This window comes from Penaeus monodon, chromosome 8 (assembly GCF_015228065.2).
Source record: "Penaeus monodon isolate SGIC_2016 chromosome 8, NSTDA_Pmon_1, whole genome shotgun sequence".
NCBI classification, from domain to species: Eukaryota; Metazoa; Arthropoda; class Malacostraca; order Decapoda; family Penaeidae; genus Penaeus; species Penaeus monodon.
Window position 1 is genome coordinate 1103345 of NC_051393.1, and position 7362 is coordinate 1110706.

At 33.4% G+C, this 7362-nt stretch overlaps 1 pseudogene; it reads left to right on the forward strand.

Moving 5' to 3' along the window:
* Positions 1–2103: 2103 nt before the first annotated feature.
* Positions 2104–5452, forward strand: LOC119576051 (annotated as a pseudogene).
* Positions 5453–7362: the final 1910 nt, after the last annotated feature.

The following is a 7362-nucleotide window of genomic DNA, read 5'->3' on the forward strand; positions in this document are numbered from 1 at the left end:
GTTTTGTTCTGCTGAGAACGGGAACTTGAATTAATTTTTCAATTGATGACTGTTTTTTCCTGATTAAATTTGGGAAAATAAGGAGGTAAGTGATGTAGGTACTTTTTCAATTGTAGTTTAAAAAGATAAAAGATAAACATTTCATAAATCTGTAGCAAATATTTGTGCAATGGTGATGAGCAAGAAATGCAATATAGGAGCAAGTTGATATTTAAAGAAATGTGAGTAATTTAGAAAGAATACTTTCAAATTTGCAAGAAATAAGACTTGTCACCTTTAGAATAATCCGAAAAGCTTCATTTAAAAATCTCGCACTATTTAAATCACTCTCTCTCATTTATACCTTTTATCACAAAAGCCAAGCTAAACCAGACTATCATGAGTTTTCTTAAAATAAAGGGCTCGAATCATCCGGATTCACAGGCGTTCGTGAATCCGGATCGCGCGAAAACGAGTTACGAAACGGGAATGTTTGTAAACACACAACCTTACGAAGCGGTCCCACGCTAGTCTTTTCCTTCCTGAAGCTTCAGTAATAGAGGTTAGCATAGTGTCAGATGTGCGAGTAGTTCATTTAATTGGTATTTGCTACGAGCGCACAAAACCTCTCGATAATGACTCAAGTTCTACATTATTAAATTATCAATGTTGCCGGAGTGATGAGCACCTCCAGACTCAAAACCCGCAAAACTTTGGGTATCATGCGAACCAAAATCCAATCCTAACTTTCGTATCTTCTGTTTATTTCCTAGAGATAAAGGGAACCCCCCCCCCCCCTTTACCCCGCCTTTTTTAGCACTTCATCCCAACTTACAGAAAATGCGACATTAAGGTCTCTGGCTGTGTGTGGGTGTTGTGGACTTAGTCTCTAAACGGTGATAACATAGGATATTTTCGTTATTTAGCTTTAAATATGAAAATCTGAGCAGATGTAGTTGTGTTGTTTATTTCCCTATTTATTATACTATAAATGGGTGGTGTGCATTTCCCTCTGTCTCTGTGCGTCCCTCTTGGTAACATAACCATTTGATGTGTAGAAATTGATTATTATCGGGAAGTATGTCTACTGTATTGTGTTGCAATTTAAACAGAAAACTGCCAGAAAATGTAAAGATAGTTTTGTAAGGATGTTAGGAAGTAAATCCAAATTATAGGAATGCCTGTTAGCTATGGAGATTCAATGTGAGATTGAAATACTGTATTTTAGATAAATTTAATGCTAATAAGGGAGCAAAGAGTCTGATTTGTTTCACTTCGGGTTTTTATCAGTGATTTTTGGTCATAGTTTACTTCTCCTTGTTACAAACCTTGCTAATAGGAAATAGGCTATACCAGGAAAATTTGCAAGGTAAAACCAACACGCCCTGGTAAATCAGTCAAATTCACAATAATGAAGATGCTTTGTTCCTAAAATCTCCTTCAGACAAACCTGCCCCAAATTTTCCTTTGGATCGCAGAATCTTCCCCTCATATATCTGGCATGATATAACTCAGGCAAATATACTATAGTGGGGGGCATATTCTCAATATATAGGAGGCTTCACTCCTCTGTACTCAGTACATGGGGAGGCAGCTGTCTTTTTCCCATGCCTGGTCTGCCAAAATGATTATCTCAAAAAGTTCTGATTTGTTTAGAACCTTGGCCTTTTCTGCTACAGATTAGATGATTTTTACTAGTTCTAGATGGGCCAACTTGCAGGTTGTTGTGATCCTCTCTGTCATTGTTGAGGTTTATTAGGACGGGCTACCTGTCATGTCTGATTAGTGCATATTTTTCATGAAGTGGAAAATGTGCTTGATCAATCGGGAATTCATGGGATTTGAACCTCTGATGTTTGTATTATCAGCTTGCAGCAGAAATTTTTATGATTTTTTTTCTTTATTGGCATATTTTTGGTAAGGTCAGATTTTTGAGTTTCAGGTTAGGTGTCATTTCCAATTATAACAAAACAGTAAGAGGGGTAGAATAGGAATCTTTTCAGTTTTTTGTATTGTAAATGAAGGAAAGATTTGTTTGTGTAATTTATGTAAACTATTTATAACATTAAAGTTTTATTTTGTTCCTTGACTTGCTTTATGGTTTGCACCATGAAATTCCCAGATATGTTACTGAGATTCGGTGTTAGTCGTTTGGCAGCATGTCGCTTTTCAACCAGGGCAGCAACAAGTACTGCACATGTTTCCAAAAGTATGCATAGTTTGCAGTGGCCCAGCAGGGTTTTATGCAGCACAACAAATTTAAAGGTTTGTTTGCAGAAATTTATGTTTTTATAATCTTTTCTAAAATTTACATAAATTTAATGAAGGTAGGAGATAGTCTCATTTTTTAAACATATTAAATTATGTGTATTTCCTCTGATTATAATTTAAAAAAAACTTGTTTACATTTATAATGGGAAAAATATTGCAGTGTTTTTTTGATTGTTTTTTTGTTTAAAACTTTTTATTATAAAAGTCATGAGACAGCAGAAGTAGATATATATGAAAAATTGCCGGTTCCTTTTGGGTTAGTGCGATATGGTGTTGGCCCCCGATCATCCTGAAGTGAAAAATGCATTAAAAACATTTACCCAGACTGCAAGTAAAAGCAGGTAACATTTTGGGCAATGTGGATATTGGCTCAGATGTGACCTTTTCACAGCTTCGGAAAAGCTTATCATGCAGTTATTTTGGTAAGTTATTTTCTTTTGTATAAGATTATGAATATAATTAATTTTTTTCCTCTCATATAATCAAGATAGCAGTTATCTACTAATTCATGTTTTGTAATGAAAATACTCATATTATTTCTTTAAATCTTACCCAGGCCTATGGTAATGCAAAAGATAGAACACTAAACACCCCCGGTGAAGAATTACCAGGGGTACTATCAGCAAGGCAGTTTTTTGGGGATGGTACAAGGGGCTTCCTGAAGATGCTGGCCTGAAAGAAAACCCTTTGATGTTAGAGTCTGTAGCTGTTTTTGGGACAAGGAAATGTTGCTTTGGACGTTGCAAGAATTCTTCTCACGCCAATGGATATGTTAAGGGTGAGTGAAAATATATTTTCAAGCTAATATTTGGTTTGAGTAATTTTTTAAATCATGTTTAACCAGTTTTGTGCCATATACTGGGGTCATCATTACTACAACACTTTTCTGTAATCTTTAATGAAAAAAGGGTAGAAATAATGGAAATGCAATATGGTTCTCCTTTCTTTTCTAGAAAACTGACATTCCTAAAAATGTCTTGGAGTGCCTTAATAAAAGCCAAGTGAAATATGTAACCTTAATAGGTCGAAGAGGACCACAGAATGTTGCCCTTTTTCCATCAAGGAACTGCGAGAAATGGTCAACCTGCCAGGTTGTCGACCTAACTTAATTAAGGGCAATTATCAGCATTTGAAAGATTTTATCCCCAAATATTGTTATTTTATTTATTTTATGTTGATCATCATAGTTGGGCATTTATTAGTTAGTACTGCAGCAATGATTACAGTAAAATAAAAGCTATGCCTTTTAAAGTCAGAATGTGTATACCTTCCATTTTTGGGACAAAGGAAAAGGAAATATTAGCTGAGAGTTAAAAGCCTTTTATGATGAAAATCAAAGATCTAATATTTTACTCTTTTTCAAACCCACTATTCTAAATTTGGTTTGCCTCGCCCTCGGAAAAGTTGTTAGAATTGTTTGCCAAACAGCATTAGACGCTCCTGCCCAGCCTTGCTTCAGCATGGGCATCAGCAAAAAAGGAATGGAGACTAAAGGTTTCTGTTAAGCCCAGTAGAAGTTCTTGCAGGAGCTGATGGTCAGACTGTCTGTGGCTTGAAATTAGCTCATAACAGGTTTTGAATATCAGGTGTATGTATATATGTGATGTAGTTGATCTTTTGCAATGATAAAAAAATTCTGCAGTAAAACTAATAATGATTAAATGGGAACAGGCCTGATAATGTTTTTTTTTACATTTTCATATGATTTCTTGCTCCTTGTTTAAAGATATACAATGTCGCTAAATGTTCATTATGCATTTTGCTATGTGAAATTATAATTTTTTTTATTTCTCCTTTTTCCACAATTTTTACAATGAGTATTAATGACACATGCTTGGCAGACTGGAAGGTGACGGGGAAAACCAACGTGCTGTGCAGACAGAAGAAACCGAGACTCTTGAATGGTCTTGTCCTGAGAAGCATAGGCTACAAGGGCATCCCCATTGACTCTAGTTTGCCCTTGATCAACGCCAGGCACAATTGCCAAAAATAACGGCAGAGTCAAAGGACAGAATGGAGTGTATGTCGTGGATTGGGTTGGCACTGGGCCGGTTTGGTTTCATTCTGTCCACGATGACAAGTGGATTCACTATGGAAAGATGTTGGTGGCCGATATAAACTCAGGTCAAGTTGATGTTTCCAGTGCGAGAGGTGGGAAAGAAGAAGTACTGGATATTTATCCGAGAAAGGTTTGTAGATCTCTCTTTTTTATATCTGGTAGGGTAGGTAGTAGTGAATCTACAATACAAGTGTTTGGTGATTGTGTTGGCATTGACTCTGATTTATATCAGCAGTGATTATATCTACTATGATGATATTTTGATTGGAATGACAACAGCTGTGATGATAATAGTATCTAGAATCTGTTATGATTCTGTTTTTATGATTTTGATTGTTGGATATTGCATTGCACTTAAAGTTCCCTTCCTTTACCTTTCTGTCATTACTGCTCTTAGCACAGAAATAATGTAGAGTAACTTCATATCAGAGCAAGATATTTCTGTCTTTTGTGCATGATATTTTGATCTTTTATAAACAATTGCTTGATTTGTTATTAATGAATTAATGAATGGCAAATTCTTAATTAATGAATAGATGTATATTGTTTCCACACCAATTAATATCGCCATCATTTGATAAATTTCACAGGTAAGAAACCAGTCACCTTCTCCGACTGGAACAGACTAGACAAATTTGAGACTGAAGTAGGGGCCAAACTTGGGAAGCCACGAGAGAAAGTTACCAATATTCAGAAGATGTTAGACATCAGCCATGATTGAGTGAAGCAGTTTTTAATTTTTTCTGCAATATAGTATCAGTTATAATTTATCGTATGTACATATCTAGCTGTTCTGTTTTGTATGTCCATATTGGTGAGTATGTTGAGTCTTCATTATTAAAGTGTTTAGATCATTTACAGACTGATCATTTGAGTAGAATTTTGGCCTCAGGATCAGCCATTTGAGTAAAAAGAGAAAAATCATATGAGAATACTGTATTTTGGTGCGATATGCATAGGAAGTGCATCTTGTTTGAATATTTGAAAATCAATTGTATAGATGTACAAGTAATATTTGTATAGTATACATTACTGTTTGCTCTCTTGTTCATGTTTTGCACAAAAGTTGAAAATGATTATAATGTAAATATTTTTAGTATATTTTTTACTATACTCAGGGCTGGAAATAAATATAAAAATATATGGAAGTAGTTTTTCTTTTGTAACCAGTTGGTATAAAGTTCTGATTAATTATCAGTAAATTATGAATTTTTCTGTGGTATTCTTACTTTATGTAAAAGGATTAGTTGTTATTTTATTTTATTTTATTTATTTATTTATTTATTCTTTTTTTTTTTTTTTTGGTTTAAGTGTTTCTGGTAATATGGTGTGATCTTATGACTGTGCAGTACCTGTTGCTATATGGTTTTCAGTCAGTAGTCTTGATATTTTTATGTCATTCATTTTGCAGATATACAAAAATATATCCATAATAGATATACATTTCTAAAGGCGGTATTGATTTTTTTTTATAGTGCGTGGCAATAGTAGAATTTTGGTTTCAGACCAACATGAAAATTCATGAGATAAAACAACAACTATCGTTCTTTTGTCATCATAGTATGGTCTTTCTGGCTTTCTCTTATAATTTCTGGATATTACAGTTGCTAATACATTACTATTATGGTAAGTATCATTGCCAATCTAGTATATAATCCATTTTATTTGATCTCAACTTATAATCAGTTTTTCTTTAACAGCAGCCATGTGTATACAGAATATAGATATAAGTCTCTCTTAATTTTATCAACATCTTCCATAGTATCAGTTTTGTATGCTGTATGATTTAGTTCCCCTTCAGTGAATTTTGTTTACATCAATTATAGTGTTTTTACTCACATGATTATGTAATATGATTTCAGTTTCTTTTCTGTGAAGTATATGTATTAATTATTGTAGTTTTATTTATATGATTATACATTACAAACTTGGCTTTTGTTGCCATTAAATTCAGTGGCTTGAAACTAACAAAACTTAGTTTTATATGTGTACCAACAAACATTGTTCTTTTCTTTGTTACAATTGCTTTGTTGCAAATTGCTCTCTAAAGCAAAAGTCTTCATAAAAAACTATTTATTTTTTATGCCAGATTCCCAGTGATTTATCAGTCTTATTTAATTATCCATGTATGATTTAATCAGGAATTATTTATAAATAATGATTACTAAATCACATTGTTATTATGATATTAGATTATTAAAATCTACTCATCTATTTCCAGAAAGTAACTGATATTAACTAACCCGACGCTGCCAGGGATGGCATTTATGTACATGCCATGCCCATTGTGAGTTTAATTTATAAATTGTTTTTACGCATAGTTGGTTCCACAAGTACTGAGTCACCAATGAGCAAAGTATGAGTACGACCCATATTGCCTTTATTCCTCTTCCTTGATTTTCGAAAATATTTTTTTGTATCTTATATTCCTGTTAGTAATGGCAATAACACCTATAATAATTATAATATGATAAAAATAACAGCATCGATACTGATAGCATTAGTAAAAAAGACATTTTTCCCACAATCTCAAGGAACAGTGAAATCAGGTGAGGTCACAAGGTCTACTAATTGACTCCTTTGTGGCTAAGCACTTGCAGAGCCATCTAAGTGCAGAGACATTTCACAAAACAATACTACAGTGAACACATTTTCCTGGCGATGTTGTGATAACTGATGACAAATTAGATAATTTTTTTCTTGGTAACTTCTCATTTGTCCTGATCCCCAATTCATTTCCAATATCTGTTTAAATCCAGATAAAAAAATATATCTCATATAACCCTGCCACATTCAGAAAATTGACACCACTGATAAGAATGAAGCTTAGCGGGTGGAGTTTGGTTGACAATCTAAATGAAATTAATTTTTAAACCTATTCACCTTAAAGAATTTCATGTAAGTTAGGTCTGTCTGTAAAAGAATTGAATACCATAAAAAGGCATAAACCACCACATAATGGTATAGTCCAATCTTTCAGACTTTTAGGAAGTGAAAAAAGTTTTTCTTTTTTAGATTTTTTTAAATGAAAATTTTAAAGCAAAATTTTCTTT